General features: G+C 42.6%; 1 pseudogene; it reads right to left on the minus strand.

Moving 5' to 3' along the window:
* Positions 1-4,160: 4,160 nt before the first annotated feature.
* LOC116900824 lies at positions 4,161-4,585 on the minus strand (annotated as a pseudogene).
* Positions 4,586-21,225: the final 16,640 nt, after the last annotated feature.

The following is a 21,225-nucleotide window of genomic DNA, read 5'->3' on the forward strand; positions in this document are numbered from 1 at the left end:
ACAGGGTGTGTGCAGATGCACATGAAGGGCAGGGGTCAAACTTATGTGTCTTCCTTAGTCCACCACCAGCAGCAGCAGCAACAGCTCTGTTTTTTGGCACTGGGATATAGACCTGTTCTGTCATGTTATGTGGATGCTCATGATGAGACTGCAAGTCCTTGTGGCTGCCTATCAAGTCCTTAGCCACCTTCCCAATCTGCTACTTTTCTTTCTAATGTAAAGAGCAATGTCGCTGGAATGCAGACAGGGCTGCCAAGATTTCTGCAAGATCTTCAGTGTGACTCTCATTAAATGTCTAGGTTAAATGTGCTATAACCATGCTCCAGGATTAACTTTCTTGAGCGTTTAAGTGTCTCTGGGGTTATGTCAGGGGAAAGCATGTAATGCCATATCCAGATACTTATTTTTGGTAAGAATTAACGTGCACTGCATAAAGCCAAACAAACAAATTGAAAAGCCTCAGCTTTCTGCACAGCTGGTATAGTGTCACAAGGACCCAGGGCGGCTGGTACTTACTTACATATGAGGTTCCCAGCTCAAGCTGAAGCACTAGTAAAGTGTTACACAGACCTAGACGGAACTGTAAACAGGGAGAAATATTGAGCAGACGTAATGTGGACACAGCAAAATTGGATGGAAAAGGACATACATTTTTCCCTGTGCAATGGTTACCAGACACTGATGGAGTGTGTGTGTGTGTGTGTGTGTGTGTGTGTGTGTGTGTGTGTGTGTGTGTGTGTGAATACACTGAGAGACTTGGGAGATTTTGAGGGTGAACCCTAGAGTATTTCTCTTTGAACTTTTCAAAAGTTAAGTCTGCGGAGTATTAATGGACACAAGTCATTTAGGAAGAGAGGGTCGGGACATTTGCTGAGGAGTCTGTGCTGCTGTGTTAACCAAATGTAACTAGCTTATTTGTTCCACGGTTTATTAGCGATACTTTACTCCTTAAAGTCCAGATAAAAGTACTTTGCTTTTAAGCAGGTTTCCTCCACATGCGTTGACAGATGAGCAGGCTCTTGCCTTCCTGTTATCCAGAGTTGTTCAGCTTATCATGTCTCCCATTGTCCTCTCTAGAGGTCTCTTCTTTTTTGTCCCTTTGGAGTTATTACACATAAATGATAAGTGTGTGTGCTTGTGCGCTTGTGCGCGCATGTGTGTCTGATGCGTGTATAGGCAGAATTTTATTTAGGCCAGGCTTGCTGTGCCACTTACTGTGTAACTACAGATGACCCTGAAGTTCTGATCCTCCTGTTTCCATTTCTGGAATGCTGGCATCATGGACTAGTCAGAAACATTCTTTGTGGTCTATCTGTAGTATGAGGTGCACTTAGAGCACATCGGAGAGTCACCAATAAGCAGAAGGCCCTCCGTCTCCAGCTGGTATCTGCCTGTCTCAGGACTCCATCTGCTATGTACTGAGCCCACAAACGGGAAAAAAAAGGAGTGTTCTCAAGCACAGAATACTTTTTAGACCCAGCTGAACCAATAGAATGACAACTTTAGTAACCACTGACTGGTGCCAGGTTAACATACCAACAATTTTACCTTTTTTCTGTATGGGTGTACCTTTTGGCAGATGGCATATTCAAAAGGGTTTCATTTTCACAATTCTCAAAACTGTTAGAGTGAGGGTCTTGTTCCTAGCAAGCATGTGCCACCACAGCTGGCTTATGTCTATTTCATTTTTTTTAAAGTGGACTTTCAAACAGACCCCAAATACCATCAATACCATCACTACGTCTTGATAAGCCATACATGACAGGAAAAAGAAAAACAACCTTAGATCTCAAAGATACATACCTACCAGTGCAGACCTTCCTTTTTGTTAAGCCTGAAATCTGGGAAACAGCTCCATCTCTTTTTTTTTTCCTTTGTTCCTATTTGATTGGTCTCACCAGCCTTGGGTATGACTGCTTCTGGATCTGTTTAAACAGAACACATTTGGCTGACTCATCCATCTTGCTACTGCTGTAGAGGGCTCAAATTGCTCAATTTGACCTCAGGAATAGTCTTAGATTACTCAGTTCTGGTCCTCTCCTAAACTTTGTCACCCCCAGGTACTTGAGAGTAAAGATCTTTTTACTACATTTGCCCCATGGCCACACCACAAACACACAGCTCTGTCGGGTCACAGAGGTTGGTCACTGCCTTCTCAAAGCTGTCCACCCTCAAGTTGCCAAAGAGGAGGCTGTTGTTGCTGAGTCTTTCGTCCCCCGAGGCTGTGACCACTAATTGGCTGCAGTTCTTTAATCCTGGTGTTTCTCAAACTCTTTCAGAATTCTTCTCACCCTAGGGCACACAGAAGCCAATTCCTAGGGCCCGTTTAATTACTTCTTCAAACATGTCTGGACATCCCTGACTTTCCCCGAACCCAAGTTGTAGTCTGCATTTATCGCCTGAAAAGAAGATGTGTTCAAACACCCTCTCTGCGCCCTTAGTTGATAGTTTGATTCCTTTCTAATGCCACATTTAGATTTCTAATCTTGACCTCCATGAATCTAAGGGATTTCACGTTGGTGGTTGGTAACAGCGGAAATTCAGGTTGAAGATAAGCTTCTGATAGGCAGCGTAGACTTTGTGTCAGAGAAATGTTCGTGCTTGGGTTAGTCGAAGCCATAAGAATTCTTATGTTTGTAAATGGATAAAATTGTTAGGAAAGTTTTCTGACACCTTGGAAATAAAGCAAAAGGAACTATGTATTCTTTCAGTAGCGAATGGCACAGTATCCAACAGCAGCAGTCTATTTGTTGGACATGTAATATTCACTGCGGAGGTGTGAGTACAGTCCTGTGTACAGTGAACTCGTGCCAGTGAAACAAAGAGACTGGCCAAGAAACAGAGGCCGTGAGGTCACCTGTTAACCTTTTGAGTTTGGCAAGTCTTGTTACGTAACCTGGTACCCTGCAGCCCAAGCTGGTCTTAGCTAGTGGTGGTGTCCACGCCTCAGCCTTGAAGGTATGTGACCATGCCTGGCTTTAACTTGTGGGGTTTTATTAATCAGAGATGTAAAGAGTTTGCCTAGTAGAAAGGGCCCTAAGGGCACGAGCCAATCTTGTATTTAAGTTAGTCACCTTATTTCAACATTCTTTCGTTTATTGAGTGCCTCCTCTGCTCTTAAAACCACATTCAGTCAGTGAGTTGCCTCAGCAAGTCGGGGTGCAAGCTTGACAGCTTGAGCTGGGTCCTCTTCTCTCTACACTCATGCACACATATATATCATGCCCACACATACATAACATACATGAGCAAACACATGATGATGATGGTGATAATGATGACGATGATGACTTTAAAAACACATTCCTCTGTTACTTTCTTCAGTAACAACATGCTTATTTTTTTTAATTATGTCATACCATATTGGTAGTTGTCACAGTAAACTGTCCATAAGGCACACCTCAGCCAAGACCAATGATGGCACATTGCAACAAGTGCAACCCCTAAACTGCTTAAATCAGGCACTTAGCTTCCTCTGATCTCTGGGAGTCCCAAGCAACTCAGTAACTTTACTGTAGCTAAGCCTCCCTTTCTTGGAGTTGGCTGTTTTCTCATCCCCTCTTTTGCTTGTTTCTGGTTCTTGGCAGTCTGCCAGTCCATCTCTGCCTTCCTTAATTGTGATTGGGCCACCTTCTATCTCAAACAGATGCAGAAATGACTGGCTATCTGTGTTAGGCACATTTCTACCACTCTGACAATATTGACAAAGACCATTAGCTTACAAGGAGGAAATATTTCTTAGTTTGGCTTGTGGTTTCAGCAGAGTTGTTTGGTCCTTTGGTTGCTTTGGGCCTTTGGTAATAAGAGCAACATGAAGGGTGCACCAGTTGGGCAAAGTTGTTCCCCTTATACCAAGCAAGCTGGAGACAAGGATAGGTCCAAGTTTAGAACAGACATTTGCTCTGAGTAAATCTCCCACTTACTCCTGTGTGCCCATCTTGTAGTCCGTGGCTATAAAGGACTTTGACTTCCTCATTGAACCACTTTGGATGGGCACCCAGCCAATCTCTGAAACTCTTCCTCTTCCTTCTCCTCCTCCACCTCCTACTCTTCTTCCTCCTCTTCCTCCTCCTCCTCTTCTTTTCCTTCTTCTTCTTTAGAAATCTTTTTTTTAACATGGAAAATGTTAACATTTAATTAACCTTCGATGTGACTGTAAGTCACCAGAACACACCTCTAACACCCTTAATCTTCTCTTCAGCTCTTCTGATGAAGACTTTGGCCTTCACAATGACAGGATGCTTATCTTCCCCTTCCCCAGAACTCTGTAGTCATGTGATTGAACTACATCAATGATGGGAGCAGCTCCAGTCATGTTTGTGCTGCATTGACCCATGTCTGCTCTCTGACCAACGTCCATAACTTATCCAGGTTGACAGCTGGGCAGAAGCTCTGGTTCCTCTTCAAGTGGTAATGCTTCATAACAACTTTCCCGAAGTAACCTGGATGATATTTGTCAAAGTTGATCCTGTGCTGATGCATGCCTCCTGCACTCTCCTGGGTGCTCGCAGTGGGTACTGATGCGACCGTGACCGTGGCTCATGTGGCCCCAGAGTTTCCAGATCTTCCTCGGTCTGGATGGCATGGCAGTGGCAGATTTAAAACTGCAGCATACTTTCCTTATGTGAGTGAAAAACAAAAAAAGTATATTATTATTTGTTGCGTTATTATTTAGGGTTTGAATTTGGTTTCTCATAAAGAGACTAGAGCTAGATTCACTAAGATTTTTACAATCTAGTGATTAGATAAAGCAACTTATTTCATGGAATGCTTACAACTTAAGAAAATATCAATTAGATATTTAATTACATGGGATCACAACACTTTCATTTCAGACATGGTAGCTCATCACAACCACAGCTCTGTGACTATAATGGACTGTTTGATTTTTAACACTTGGTTATGAATTTATCTATTTGTTTGTTTGTTTTATTTTGTCTGTGAAGCATACGCACTGGCATGCCTTGGATGTGGAGGTCAGTAGAGATAGGAAGACAACTTGGGGCTGATTGTCTGTTTCAAGCACATGGGTTCCGCAAGGTTGAATGTAGGTCACCAGGCTTGATTATAAACACTCTAGCCCCTGGAGCCATCTCTGCAGCCCCCATAGAAAGTCTTGAGGAGATTGCATGGTGCCTTAGGATTCTGCCGAGTACACAGTCCCTCTCACAAGGTTCCAGTTTTTTCCTGTTCACCTGCAATTTACGGGCATCACACAATGACTAGAGATAAACGAAAAACACGAATGGACGGTATAGGTTTTTTTGGTTTTGGTTTTTTTTTTTTCCCCTGGTGATTTTGTTATAACCGTGCTAAACTGGAAAACAATGAAAACTTCTATTGGAGAGCCACATAAGTACTTTATATTTATTATCTGATGCTTCCCTTGAAAGAATGACAACGAACTGCTAACGTAGCATCAAAGATTTAAAGATGAGGAGAAACCCAACTGGTTTTATTTTTCATGTTCTTTCTTTTTGACGAATACAGAGAAACTCTTCTTCTTCTCCTTCTTCTTCTTCCCCCTCCTCCTCCCCCTTCTCCTCCTCTTCCAACTCCTCCTTCCTCCTCCTCCTCCTCATTATCATCATCATCATCCTCCCTCCTCCTCCTCCTCCTCCTCCTCCTCCTCCTCTCTCTCTCTCTCTCTCTCCTCAGTTTAATGAACTGTACCTTTGCAAATACTCACTTTTCCAGAGACTTCAGATTTCAGGACCTGCCATGTTACTGAGTCTTTCTGCCTTTTGAAAAGGTGACAACTATGTTTCAGTGCACAGGCACAAAAGATTCTGTTGCTGTTGTTGTCAGGACATACTTACACAAATGAACTGTATAGCCAAAACAGTTCCTGTGAGTGCTGCATGTAAGAATAAATATCATTTTATTAGTTGAACCTAGTCCACTGTGAAAGACCATAGATTGTACTGCATAGTGAACTCTATGCCTATGAAAGAATTCCTGAAAATTGTTCTGATATGTTTCTGAGAGATTACTGACTGTAAATAATTCATAGTTTAGGGACCTTGAGAAGAAAAGAATTTACCATAACTTGTATATTCCAGAAGGAATTTTATTGAAATGAATTTCTTGACTGTAATTCCTTAGTCTCAGACTAAGACAACTGAGAGAAATGGTTTTTAAAAGTCTGGAATAAGAGAGACTATTTGAGATTACTTACAAAATTTTTACTTAAGTCAATTTCCAATCTGGGTTGGTTTTCAGTACTGCATGACTCTGGCTGCGTTGATCTTAGCAGGGAGGTTTACAGAGTTAATTAACACCTTCTCTAAGAACTGGAAACTCAAGAAACAATAAGACAAGACTCCCTTTGTTTGAGAGAATAATCATTGGCCATTTTGTTGTTCTCATTGTTTATTTCTGAGCTTACGGGAATAGAAAGGTAGTTTACTCGACTGAAGCACACTTTAGACTGCACCGTACTTTATAGTATGGTTGTAGTTGATCCTTACTAGCTTTGGAAATTTTCCTTCATGTGAAGATTTTCTTTTCTTAAACTTTGCTACTGAAAAGCTTAACTTCAGAAACCTTAAAGAATACATTCGATGAGCACCTCTTGTTCATGGACATTTCTGCAGTGTTAGATGAGAGAAAAAGATTGTAGTTTTCCAAATCAACTGATGTAATATTGTTGTGTTTGCATTTAAATTTTACCAGATTTTTTTTTACCCCTACGGCTTTCCTCTCCATGTTCAATAATAAAATCCTGCTGTCTGATTTACCAACGTTGTTCTTAATGTGCTTATGAGAAATTAACAAACTTAGAACTAATTTTTGTTGTTGCGCACAGGCCTTAACATTGAAACTTACTGAGTACTGCGTATTCCAAAATTAAGGTTTGGTTTCAAGAGCTTCAAGTTTTCCCCTTGTTGTTATTTTTTAAGGAGTTTTACATTTTTATTTTATGGGCATGAGTGTTTTGCTGACATGGGATGGAGGCCAGAAGAATGGGGTCAGATCCCCGGGACCTGCAGTTACAGACAGTTCTGTGTCAACCTGGGGGTGCTGGGAACCGAATCCAGGTTCTCTGCAAGAGCAACAAGCGTTCTTAACCGCAGAGCTTCTCTCTAGCCCCGATTTAATACTGTTGTTCTTGCTGGCATTTATCTCTGCTATGATCATAACAACCCCAGAGACAACTGGATAGACCTGAAGCCTCAGTTTGGCGATTCTGTAGAAGTTAGGTCTAGTACTGCCTTCCAGCCCCATGCTAACAGAAATAAGACCCAGGCTCAATACAAAGACCATGGCCATAGGTCCAGGCTTCTCCCTGACTACTCATACCTTAAGATAACCCATTTATTTTACCTTACATTCTGCCACATGGCTGGTTACCTGTGCCCAGGTCCGTCTCCTCACATCCTCCTAGGCGGATCTCCTACCTGCTCTATCCCAGAATTCTCTTTCCCAAATGTCTCACCTTCTGGTTCCTGCCTAGGCCATAGGCCGTCAGATTTATTATTGACAAGTGCCACATCCATACAGACATAAGATATTCTGTCTACAGTATTCTTTTGTTTAAGGAAAACTTAATGAGCAAATTGTAGTGCTTGGCATGGTTTTCGATGCTCATGGAAAGAGAAACATTAGAAAATGAGAATGTGGGGTTGGAGAGATGGCTCAGTGGTTAAGAGCACTGTCTACCCCTTTCAGAGGTCCTGGGTTCAATTCCCAGCACCCACATGGTGGCTCACGATCATCAGTAATGTGATCCGATGCCCTCTTCTGGCCTGCAGGTGTACATGTGGATAGCCATTCATACCTAAAATTACATAAATCATTCAAAAAGAAAAAGAAGAGAAACGTGAAAGCAGTTGGAAATGCTACCATGAGTTACGTGGTCTTGGTGAAGGAGAATGATTTAGTGAGAATGTGTCTGTTAAGAAACATCTTAAGGAAGCTTGCTGGATAGTTTTACACCAACTTGACACAAACTATAGTCATTTGAGAGGAGGGAGCAGGGCCTTAATTGAGAAAATACCTCCATAAGAACCGGAGGTAAGCAAGCCTGTAGGGCATTTTCTTAGTTATTGGTAAGCAGGGCCCAGCCCATTGTGGGTAGTGCCATTCATGGCTGCTGGTCCTGGTTTCTATATGAAAGCAGACGTAGTAATCCATGGGGAGCGGGCTGGTAAGTAGCACCCCTACATTAGCTCCTATTCCCAGGTTCCTGCCCTGCTTGAGTTCCTGCCCTGACTTCTTTGAGGATGATCAGTGATACGGAAGTGTAGGCTGAATAAACCCTTTCCTCTTCAAGCTGCTGTTGTCCTGGTGTTTCATCACAGCCATGGTAACACTAAGACAGGAAGTAAAGGAGTTTTTCATCTAACGTCAAGGGGGCGGGGGAGTTCAGGAGGGAAAAAGTGACACCTCAAACTCAAGAGCAGCAAACAGGTCTGCGTGGAGCAAGAGGAGAGCGCTTCAGGTAAGGAGGAAGGTCCTTCCTACTGCCCAGCTGGATAGAATGCCCCACACCAGAGTCCAGGCTGGCTTCTCTAACCATTCCTTCTGTCTTCCACATAGGACATATGGTTCACCTTACATGGTCCCAGTTCTGTCTCCCATCTACAGAGGATATGCTCCCAAGTAACACTTTTACTTTAATAAGACATCACCAGAGGCTCCATATCACTGAAAAAAAAATACTGTTTCTACTTTCTGGTATCTTCCAAGCCAACACTTACTTCTTCTATACTAAATACTCAGAAGATCATCTTAGGCATCACATACTTTTGGTTGGGTGAAATTTTAAAATTAACAAGGATTTAGAAGCCTAGGAGTCCTAATGTCAAAGCATTGCTATCAAAATGACCGTTTGCTTCATACACTGTGAATGAGACTCTAGAGACCCCAGAGTTCATGGCCATAGAGAGTAGGGCTGAAGAGCCAAGGTGGACTGCTTGCATGTGTGTTACACGAGAAGTGTAAATTGGGAGAAGTTCCTCGACTTCTCTGTGCTGCAATTTTCTCATCTTTAAAGTGGAAGTGGTAATAATATTCTGTAACTCAAAGGATTATGTGAGCTTTAAATAAGATAATACACACATAGGACATATGTAGGTATTGCAAATTCACTATACACATTTGTTATAATTAATATCTCTTCAGTTTCCACTAGATCATAATAGAAACCTAGCATCAAATTAGAGTGGATAGTGACAGATTTTAAAGAAATCTAACCATTGATCCCACCACTGTACCTTTTACGTACATGCAATATTTATTCTAATGAACTGTTAAATAATGTAGGAACATCTGAAGTCTAATTGTCACAGCCCAGCCAAAACTTTTCATTTAAGAGTACATGTATTTGCTTTGATTTAAAACCCATTAGCTAACCCATGATAAACACTAAAATTTGAACATGCTAATTTATCATGGGGCTCTCCAGAAGCACACAGGTTTCATCTCACTTGTTGTTATTGATTTAGGGATATCACACTCTAATTAAGGTTCAGCATCCTGACATTTCATCATGTGTAACACTGAGTTACTTCACTGAAGTCTGGACCAGGGTTGAAGTGAGGCGAGATGAAATGCTACAAGGTTCAGAAGAGTGCCAAGAACGGGCCCTAATTTGTAGCTGAAGTTCAACGGCACTAATTTGAAATTAGCACTAATTGGAACGGCACTAATTGGCATCCTAGTCATAGCCCACTGCTTCCCTGAGCTTGGTGCTGTGATTTCCTTAAGACTCCAAACACCAAGTTTGAGAGTTCCAAATGTCTCATTAGTATTTGGCAAATGAAACTCACTTCTCTGACAATAAACGTGCCAGAGATGGCGTTAGACATTGAAAGCTTTTCATTAGCCGAAACGGCACCAGTGGTAGAGTTATTTCAGCTGTATTTCAATCAGTAATTGAATTTAGGAGGTCATAATGAGAACTACTCGGAGCAATTTAATCCAAGTTCTTCAAATTCTTGTCCCTGCCTTATGTTCTGAGCAAATGGTTTATTCAGCAAGCTTCTTAGAAGTCATGATACCTTGGCTTACACCCTAATCTGTGGTCTACAAATTTTGAACTTAAACTACATGCCGGGCATGACTCCTAAGCTAATAGAGTAATGAACAGAACCCTAGGTTTAGCGTTAAGAGATTGATCTCTAACTGGATAACCTTGATTTAACCTTCACTTTTTAACTTTGCAGATTGTGTACGGAAGATTAAGATAGCATTGTCTGTCTCCTTCACTGGTACATGTAACAGTGTAATAGTGACTTTTTAAATATCAGTAAGAGATAACTGATACCTCCCATATAACAACATGTCCCCATATGGGAGATGGGGCTCACTGTGTCTCGTGGTTTAGTAAAATTGTGTGATGGCTAATCTCAGCTGTCAGTTTGACTGCGTCTTGAGTCGATGAAAATCCAAGTTGCTGGGCACACTCCTATGAGGAATTTTCTTGATGAGACTATGTGAAGCAGGAAGCTCCACCCTAAATATGACCAAGACTTGCTAGTGGCCACCCGGGCAAAGGAACATGGAGGAAGGAATTTTTTTTTTTACTTCTTTGCCTCCACTCTGACTGTCAACTTTGTTTATCCTGCCACTGCAGCACTCCTTTGCTGACGACGATGACCTTACAACCAACTTCTTTAGGATTCCAGTGTAGACTGAAAACCAGTTGCTCTCTGGGAATTCATCAGGCTTTCACCGCCAGACTGGGACTGCAGAGCCGTCAGCCTCGCGCATTGTTGAGCTATCAGAACCATATCCAGTGTGGTCAATCCAATAAGCAAATAAGTCCAATTTATCCAGTATATTCAAGAGTCCAATAAATCCCCTCTTAGTTTATAGTCGTGCTATCAGTTCTGTTTCTTTAAAGCATCCTGACTAAACACACACACACACACACACACACACACACACACACACACACTCATGGTAGAGAATTCATGATAGTGCAATCCCAAGGCAGGAACGTGAGGGTTGTTACATTCCAATGAGATTGGGGAGCAAAGAGCATGTGCCAGAACCTAGCGTGGACTTTGGCCCTTTAGAAGTTATAGCTACCTCCTCTACCCGAAATCCACCACCTAAAGACTCCACAGCCTCCTTAGGGAGGAAGGTGCCACCCACCACCCAGGCACCACGTGTTTAAACACAGACGCTCCTGTTGAACACTTCAAATTTACATCATAACATTCTGGCCATAGCCCCCATAGGCTAATGGCCATGTCCTACCCCAAAATGCAGTCAGTCCAACTTCACGACACTCTAAATGTCTTCAAAAGCCTGAAGTCTCTTTTGAGACACACTCGAACTCTTATTTATGAGCACGTGGAAAGCCAAACAATATATGGTAGTTCAGATTACACGTTCCCATTCTAAAGTGGAATAAATCTAGAGCTTTAAAATCGTGACCTTTTAATATGATTGGTAGGTAATTCAATGCCTACGGCCAAGCAGGTATCAAATTAAACCCTGGAGCAAAATCTTGTGATCTTAACAGATAAATTGATCACCTATGAAGTAAATTACTAGAAGAAAATACACGTGCCATTGTTTAAAAGGGGGGCATCTAAGGCTGAAACACAGGAATTGAAACAATACTGATTCCTAGAGACCGTTGCGTCTTTGGAGATGCTTTCAGTAAAATCATTTTCAGGATTATCATTGACAAAGAAGAATCTGGATTGCAATTGATCTCTTCTGCCACCTCGGGAACGCATTTAGATAATGGGAAACTGTATGAAATGCCAAAGCCCAAGACCCGACACTGTGGAAACGGGGAGGAAAGGAGCAACTCTGTTACCCTGGCCTGGTTGAGATCGCAATTTTCCAACGCTGTTTCCAGCTCAGTTTTGAATGTCTGCTGCCGGAGCTGATAAGCAAGCAGCTTTGTCTGGGGCCTTTATGGGGCTCGCTCTGGCTCTTATCAAGGGGGCAGCATCTTGATGGCAGCCAGGATTCCTGGTCTACCTTTGTGACGGATTCCGGTTGTGACTGATGACGGCTGAGATCCAGACCAGATCCCTTGGTCACACAATCCCAAATCCTGCCAGAGAAACCAGAGGCCTTTAACCCCATCCCCCTGCCTCTAGAAAGAGGAATGTAGCAAATGTTTCGCAGTGGATAAACCTACTTTCTAGTCAGAGAAAACAAAGCAAAACTAAGAAGTGAGATTTCCCTTCAAGAACCCATTTGCATACTTTCTGGCTATTTCTATGCTAATGCACTTGCAACAGAAAATGAATGTTCTGGGCAAACACAATTTGGAAGCAGGCGGTATTAGGCACCTTGACATTACAGGTTTGTTCATGTGACTGAGAAAATTCTTGGATAAACAGTCACCCCAAAGAGAAGAATTTCGTATACCTTACTTGGGGCCTGCCTGTTTCTCTTCTCAGTCTATGCTCATCTCTCCTCACTTTTTAGTGCTCCTCTCCATTTCTTCATTCTTTTGATGAGGTCTTTCCCTTCATAGCCCATTCTCTGCCTTCCACCCTGGACAAGGACACATGAAGCCCTAAGTTCAGCTCACTACAGTAGCCTGGACTGTTCGCCATTCTCTGACTTTCACTGGATGCCAAATTCTGTAAATGATGTTTCAATCCTGGTTACCAAGTCAGTCTGTTTTCAGTTCCGGTGCTACCATGGTACTCCGGCCGATTCCTTTGTACTTCACTATCCATCAACCAGACTTTCTCCTGCTTTAGTTTCTCTTCAGCTACCCCAGGATATCATCTGCTTCCACGGTGAACCTGGTCTTTCCTGTTTCAGTTTATTATTATTATTTTTTGGGTGGGCGTCTATGTGACTGATGTATGTGTGTGTATGTGGTGTTGCATGTATGTGAGTACTAGTGTGCACAGTCGTGATCACATGAGGAGGAGGCTAGAGGAAAATGTTGGGTGTCCTGCTCAGTCTTTGCCTTATTCCTTCGGAACAGTGTCTCTCACTGAACAGAGTGTTTGGAAGTGGGTGGCAAGATGCATATTGGCCTTGGAAGGAGAAAGAGGTTTCTTCAGGGCACATCGTGGGTTCCAAAAGCCACTGTGCAGATGGCAATGAACCTCAAAGGTTTGGTTTAGGGTTTTGTTCTGTTCTGTTTTTTTTTTTTTTTTTAATTTTGGTTTGGTTTTTAGTTTTATTGAGATATGATCATCCTAGGCTGGCAGTCAGAAGGCTCTGGAGACTGTCCTGTCTCTGGATCCCTAGAGAACTGGAGTTACAGGGAGCCAGCCAGGCCTGCCTCATTTTACATGGAGGCCTGGGCATTTTATCTCGTGTTCAGGCTCGTGCTACAGCAAGCACTCTTACACACTGCAAATCTCAGGACGGTCTGGAACTCCAGCGCAGTTCAGACTTCACCCTACATCCAAGATCTGATGGGCCAAGCCCATTTGTGCACATCTGTGGTCCCAGTTCTCAGGAGGCTGAGTCGGGGTGGGGGTGGGGGTGGGGTTTGTGATTTTTGAGACCAGTCAAAACCAAACCAAAATAATAATAATAATGATAGTAATGATGATGATGATGGTGATAATAATAATAATAAAAACAAGAACAGATCGAAATCCCAAACCAAACCTTTGAGGTTCCACACTATCTGCACAGTGGCTTTCAGAACCCACAATGTGTTAGCCATACCACTTTCTCCTCCCAAGGCCAAGATACATCTTACCGCCCACTGCCAAACTTCCAACATTATCAGAGGCATAGTGATCTTGGTAAACTATATAGCATTTTCTTTTGTTTCATACAGCATATTCTTAACACACTACATCTCCTGATAGTTTTTCATAATTTGATATCTTTAAAATATTATGTCTTTCATTTGGAATTTTATTTTTCCTATCTTCCTATTTTAAAACTATTAGATCCTAAACCCTGGTGAACCAGTCAACTTATTGCCAACCTCACAATAACAGCAGCAGCCCAATATTACCACACACCTATAAAATGCCAGGAGCATACTGGACATCCATGGACACCTTCCCTTGTACTCTCTCAAATATACACTAGGAAAATATTATTATCACTATCTTATAGGTAGATAAGATAGTTTTTAGGGGTGGGTGTTAGCCTGTACAGACGATATGTACATGTAGACTATTTGGGGAGTGATCAACCTAGTACTGTTTTTCAGCAGAGCACTCTTTTCCGCAGTGACATGGACAGTCCAAACATCACTTCAACAAAAGGAAAGCAAAAATCCCCTATTATCTTAGCTTTCCCTCCCCCTTCTGTCTGTCTGTCTGTCTCATCTTTCTGTCACTAGAGATAGGATCTCTCTCTGTGTCTCTGCCCCCCCCCCTTTTTTCTCATTTGAGGCAGGGTTTCATTCTATAGCCCGGGCTATCTCAGACCTATGCAGTCCAGGATGGCTTCAAACTTGCAGCAATCCTCTTTCTTCATCCTCCAAAGTACTAGGATTGTAGGTGTGAGTAGCATCACCAGGCCTGGTATTAGCAATTTTAATAAGATTCAATTAAAGTCATGTGAGAGACTGTCATGTTTTCATTTATAGCATGTAAAGAACGATCCCTACCATGAGTAGGAGAAGAGCTGAGAAGTATATCATCAAGGAGAATATGTTTATGAATTGAAAAGCACTAAAAACCAATGTTTCACACACATGACTATAACTCAACCGAATTCTTTCGGATATTATAGATATTCCATATCTTAAACATATTTTACTCACTTCTTGCTTATTAACTGGACTCTAATTTTATAACATGTAACGCTTTATTATTACTCAACAAGCTAAGACAGCCTTTGACAACATTCTATTTTCTACAACTTATAGCAGAACGGCATAAATATTAACTTAATATTTTAAAAAGCAAGTGTCTCCACATGTGCTTCTGGGCCTGAGGCTTATCAACTGGCGACTACAGGGCTTCCTGCTCTTGGATTCCAGTCACTGAGGAGACTTGCCAACTGTCCGTTCATGAGTGTTCTTCACTCTGGACTGGCCTCCCATACAGAACACAAGGGTGTCTGTTGTCCTTGACAGTAAAGATGGTTTTTTCCTTTAGGGATGAAACCTTTGTTTGATCCCTTCCTGGAATCATTAGGTGTTAGAGCCACCACTGACAGTAATATAGTGTGCAGCAAAGGGACAAATAGTGCAAAAAAGGGACAAATACACTTCAAAATTATCTATTCATCTGTACTTTTACAATGCAGCCCAAATTATCTTCCAACTCTTGGTCTCAAGCAATCCTCCTGCTTCAGCCTCAAGAGTAACTGGAACTACATATTTATGACTGTGTCCACCTTGGTCTGTATTTTAATACAGGTTTTCAAAGATAAGTTTGTAAGAATTTCTAGCCGATAGCTGAATTTTTAGGATTGGCTAAGTGAGACATCATATGTAGCCTTTACAAGAATATCTTAGGCATTTTTGAGTTGATTAGTTCAATTGCAATGGTTGTTGAATATTAATAGTTCTGAGGATCATGTAATGCATCAGTTACTATGAGGAGTATGGCTGGTTTTATAAGAGTTAGTCAATGAAATGACATCTGAGTATTGTCACGGACAGTGTATTATCAGCCCAGCATGCATATCTTTGCAGATCAATTTTCTAGCAAGGAACATGAAATAAGGAAGTCAAATGTTCCAGTGTGTTTCATAAGAGCATGTTATTCAACCTCAGAAAGGATCTCCCCCTCCTTCTCTATCATGTTCTTTTCTTGTTCTGTGCTCACAGAAGGCCCCAGAATTGAGAGCCTGTTCTTTCTCTTCCATAACTGTCCTTGTCAGTTGATTAAGGCTGGATTCCTGCTCCCGCCCCTCTCAAACTCTGATATAACAGAATAAATGAGCATTAGTGTCTGGATGAATGTGTATGGTTCAACACAAAATGAGCTCTGTTGTGTTTTATATAAAAGAAAGAGCCAGGATATGCTTGGTGGAACCAGGTATGGTGAGATGGAAGGGGGTGCCTCTGCCAGCCCATGCTGAGGCATCCCTTCCTCCTGAGGTACCAATCATAGAGGGGGGAGGGGGAGGCTGTCCAGGAGCACAGGGAGAGAGAGGGGGAGGAGGAGAGTGGGGAGAGAAGGGACAGAGAGAGTTAGAGGGTAAGAGAGTAAGAGAGTGAGGAAGGGACAAACACCCCCTTTTATAGTGAGTCAGGCATGCCTGGCTATTGCCAGGTAACTTGGGGCAGGGCGAGGAAGGAATGCTAACATTCTTCCATTTTGGTTTAATTTAAAAAAAGGGAAAACTAGACCGAGGATATGACGAGGCAAGAATAGGGTCATGGTGATCTTTAGTTACTTCCTGCTGACTTTGGGACAACATGTCTCTGGGCAAGCTAAGAAAATGGTTATGGGGATGTTGGTCCAGTCTTAGCAAGCTGTTCTCTTGCTGTGGAACCATCTGTGGATAGGGAGAAGCAGGTAACTGTGGGGCGGAGTCTAGAAGGAGCGCTAATGGGCTCCATGTTCTTGTATTTTTTTATAATGAGCATTTTGTTTTGTTTTGCTATTTCTTGTCTTAATTTTTTTTAGTCTGTTTTAATTTTGTTTTTGTCTTGAGGAAGAGAGATAAAGAAAAGGAAAGCACATGGGGTTGGGTGGGTAGGGCTGTAAAGACTATCTGGGAGGAGTTGGGGAGGGGAAATACTATGACCAAACTATATTTTATGAAAAAAAATTTGAAGTAAAAGATCAATTAACTAAACTTAATCCCTCAATTTCTCCGTGTAAGGAACCTGTTAGGGTAACGGAATTCTATTTGTTCCCTTGTTTCTGTGTTTCGGAGCTGTAGGGAGAAATCCGCATGAGCTAAACTGAAAGTTGAATGGACACGCAGTGCGGTAAGACCTGAGTCGTCGAGGAGGACTCGCTCATCCTCACTGTAACTTCCCATGGGTAAAACAGGGGGCCGCCTTTGTATTACATTAGGCCTCAATGATTTCATGTCAGTTTCGAAGACTCATGATATATCTGCTTCCATCTCAGAACAAATAGGTGGTTTCTTGGGTATCAGCACTCAATCTGTGCCACACTCTTAATGTTCCTTTTATATTCTCAAAACATCCTCCTGTGCTGCCACTAGTGAGCCTTGGTTCTGGGAAAGAACACCAAGGCGTAGAATACTTCCTTGTCTGTCAGGCACGTGAGCTTGCACGCAGGTGGTCTAGTAGTAGTTGGGGTCCTGGAAGTGCCTGCCATTAATGAGGAGTTTGTGGTTATCCCCTGGCCTTCAGAGAGCCACTTCTTATGGACTTAGGTCACCTGCCATCGTCCTTGGTCCTCATCTTTCCTCTACATCAGTGAGCTACAACTGCTCTACTCACATTCTTTTCCCTCTTCGATGGTCCTAGCAGTAAAGCCGTCTGGTGCTTCCCCACTGTACTTAGTAAAATGTATACTAGAAAGTACTGTACTGTGGGTTTCAGTAAACAAACATGGCCTACTGTGTTTGGAATCCTGATGGTTTCCTGACATGGCTAGACAGTCATTTATTTACCTGCCCCTAGGTTAAAAAAAAAAAGAATTTTTTTATATAAAATTTTTTTTAAATAACAAAGACACTATCTTTCCTCATTGATTCTGAGAGGCCACAGGCAAGCTCTGGAAATGAATCAGAATATTCATTCTTGGTAGGCCTGGTGGAGCAGCCCTATAGTCCCAGAACTACAGAGGCAGAAGCAGGAAACTGTGGTAGTCAGAGCCAGCGTGGGTCACATGAGATGCTATTTCAGACAACAGCACCAGCACCACCACCACCACCACCAAAGGAGATCTATCCTTTACTTTTGGCTTGGGGGAACAACGCTGCTCCTCAGGTAGCAGAGCTCAAAGTCTGACAGAGTTCATGTGCTGACTCACCTCCCCTGTGGAGGCCTTGGGGGTTGGTGAGTCTGGCTGGAGCTGCTGGCAAAACAACAACTGTTTTGTAATATCTGTCAATGGTGCTATTTGTTTTGGCCTTTCCTGGGTAAATTTGGTACGTAGCCAGGGCAACACAGGGTATTCCTTAGACTAGAGCTAGGGCATAGCAGCTGCATGAATCTCTAAGTGGTGGACAGGAAGCAGCAGCAGAGGATGCTGGCCGAGGCCACATCAGAATAGAACTTAACAACTTACCCGCTCATATTTGAGTAATGAGCAGAAGCAAAGGAACTGTTGCAGCAGGTCTGAGCATGCCGAGAGATGCCTGCCCCCTGGGGGAAGGGGTGTGAGGGTGGGGGTCAGGGGCTCTGCCTGTCATCCCCAGTGGCCAAGAATCACACCAGGACTACAGCCAAGCAGTTCCTCTCCACTAGCAAAATTCATGTGCGTGATTGTAATTCCAGGGCAGTGTGAGAAGCTTGACGTGGTTGGGGAGTGGTAGGCACGCTCGTGTTTCTGAGAAATGAGAAGGAAAGGATGAATTGGTATAAGAACACGAGCATATTTACCAGCCGATAAGTAAGCACCACAATAAAATACTGTGGGGAGAGCTGCATGTGCTGGGAGACTGGGTGTGCCACACACATTTAAGTGATGAGAACTCAAGTGACGTCGATGCCCTTTCTAAAAAATGTTACTTCTGTGTGTGTGTCTATGACCGTGGAGGTCAGGAGAGGGCATCAGGAATCTGATGAAGATATATACCAGGCATAAAGATGAAGGTAGCAGGCCGCTGAGCTGCCTGAGAGTACTGGACACAAAACCCCAGCCCTCTGAAAGAGCAGTTACGCTTTCAGAACCAAATCTCCAACCCTGAAGAGTAGATTTTTTTTTAATTGTCCCATAGGGTTATCCAAGAAGAGGTACACATGATGATGGTCATAATATCCAAATATGTGATTCTTCCAAGACTATGGAGTATGAATTATCTTTGAGTCCTATGAACCTATAAAAGAACTCTGAAATCCCTCTCATTGCTTTGGGCTTATATAAGCAAATCATTACCGAAGATTTTCAACCTGTCTTTTCCTTAACTGCAAAGGTCATCACACTGCTCCTTCTTGCTTTGACCTCATGCAAGATCTCATTAATTATGCATGCTTTTAAGATGTTAATTCTCCCTTCAAATACCTCATTAAATACATGTGAAGTTAGCTATGTATTTTCCCCCCTCTGAGTCAATTAAAAAGGCTTCAGAGATCAAGAAAACCTTCATTTATTTTACTGTCCTTTGCAGTCCAAAGCATTCCCACCTACTCCTTCCTAAACACTTGGTCTTTTTTTTTCATTTGTTGCCGTGGAAAATGTACTCGTCTACCTTTTCTTTTTCTAAATGTAAAATTGCAGAGGTCAACTGCGATGGATGATTCAAGAGACTTACCTCTAGGAACCACCACGTACTCATACACCTGCCTGGATATATCTGTGAGCAATCACACCATCAGCCTGAATCTGGATAGGTCCATTATAGGCTGACAGCTGTCTTGTTCAGAGCGCTCAGATTCCCCGCAGAGGGCACTCCTGTCATGTGATCAATATTTATTTTATATGAAGAGGCACCCACTCTCTGCTGTCATAATTTCTTAAAAATTAGGTTTATTCATGGTATGTTTTTTTTTCCCTAGACGACAGAGAGCAGCTAGTCTGGGGAAATGCAGCAACCCAGCGGTTATGAGAGTGTGGGAGGAAGGTCATAGGTGGGAAGAAAGATAGTTTATGGTATTTTGCTACTTGAAATGGTTTGGGGTTTTTGAGTAATCGATAAGACAGATGTATTTTATGTATCTGAAACACATTACTGGAAATGGTAGAAGACTTTTCCACACATGAGTGAACACCTCAGAACACTGAGCTCCTTTCTGTCCAGAAGTACAGAGAGGCAGAAATTGAAGTCAAGTGCCCTCAGGACCCTAGATAGTCCTGTCTTGGTCAAAGTTCTACTATGAAGAGTCACAATGACCATGGCAGTTCATATAAAGGACAGTGTTTATCTGGGACTGGCTAAGAGTTCAGGGGCTTAGTCTGTTATCACCATGGCCAGCAGCATGGCGGCACACAGGCAGACACGGAGCCAGAGAGGTAGCTGAGAGTTCTACATCTGGATCAGGAAGCAGCAGGAAGAAAGATTGACACTAGGCCTGGCTTGGGCATCTGAATCCACCCCCCCCCCCCCGCCCCAGACTACTTCACAAACAAGGCCATACCTCCTAATAGTGCAATACCTGGTGGGCCATTTTCATTCCAACCACCACAAGCTCCTTCCACTAAAACCCTCATGACAGCTGGCATACATAAATGGCTAAATACACAGGATGAGAGCCAACTTAATGTAAATCTCAGATAAACCAAGGATGCATTGATGTCTAGCCCTGTATAAACAAATGTGAAATGTCTTCATGTCTCTGTAATCTTGAATCGGCTGATTAAAATGCATGATTTCTTTTCTTCAGGAGATTTTACATGGGGATTTGAATTCTACGTCTCTTATCCATACTGTAAGAACTATACTTACTTGCTTACTCTAGTAATGCTTATCGTGAGGGGCCTTACTTAATAGGCTATGAGCACAAAGCTAAAGGAAACAGAAATTCATACTTTTAAACCGTCAAGTGTCAGTTACTAAGCATTATGCTTCAGATTCTACCTATTAAGAAGACAACTCATGAATCCTGATATTTCAATAAAAAGCAGCAGAATCTGGGCAGGTGTATTAGTCATGGTTCTCTAAATATTCATTAATAGAATGAATGTGTGTGTGTGTGTGTGTGTCTGTGTGTGTGTCTGTCTGTGTGTGTGTCTGTCTGTGTGTGTGTGTGTGTGTGTGTGTGTGTGTGTGTGTGTGTATGGTATATTGAAGAGGCTTATAGGCAGTGCTCAAAGTGGTCCAGCAATGGACATCACCTGATGCAAAGTCCAAGGATCCAGGAATTATTCAGTTATGTCCTATTATGGTACTGGAATCTGAGGGAGTTCCTTGGGAGCTGCTGATCATCAGGCTACATTGGAATCTTGAAGAAGTTTGTCCTAACACCAGGCAAGCAATGCCTCAGCAATGAGATAGATGAACTTACCAGTGAGGGCAACAGGCAAAAAGCAAAAATTTCTTACTCCATGCCCTTTTATGTGGCCTCCACAAGAAAGCGTGGTCCAGGTTGAGGTGGGTCTTCCTACCTCAAATGATCTAAGACGATTCCATCACAGGCATGCTCTGCTGCTTGGGTATTAGTAGATTCCAGATATAGTCAAATTGACCACCATATTTAGCCATCGCAGCTGGGGAGATGGCTCAGTGTAGCCTCAGTGGAGTTCAATTCTCAGCATTTGCCTATGAAGCTGGGTGTGGCTG

The sequence above is a fragment of the Rattus rattus genome, chromosome 5 (assembly GCF_011064425.1).
Source record: "Rattus rattus isolate New Zealand chromosome 5, Rrattus_CSIRO_v1, whole genome shotgun sequence".
Lineage (NCBI taxonomy): Eukaryota > Metazoa > Chordata > Mammalia > Rodentia > Muridae > Rattus > Rattus rattus.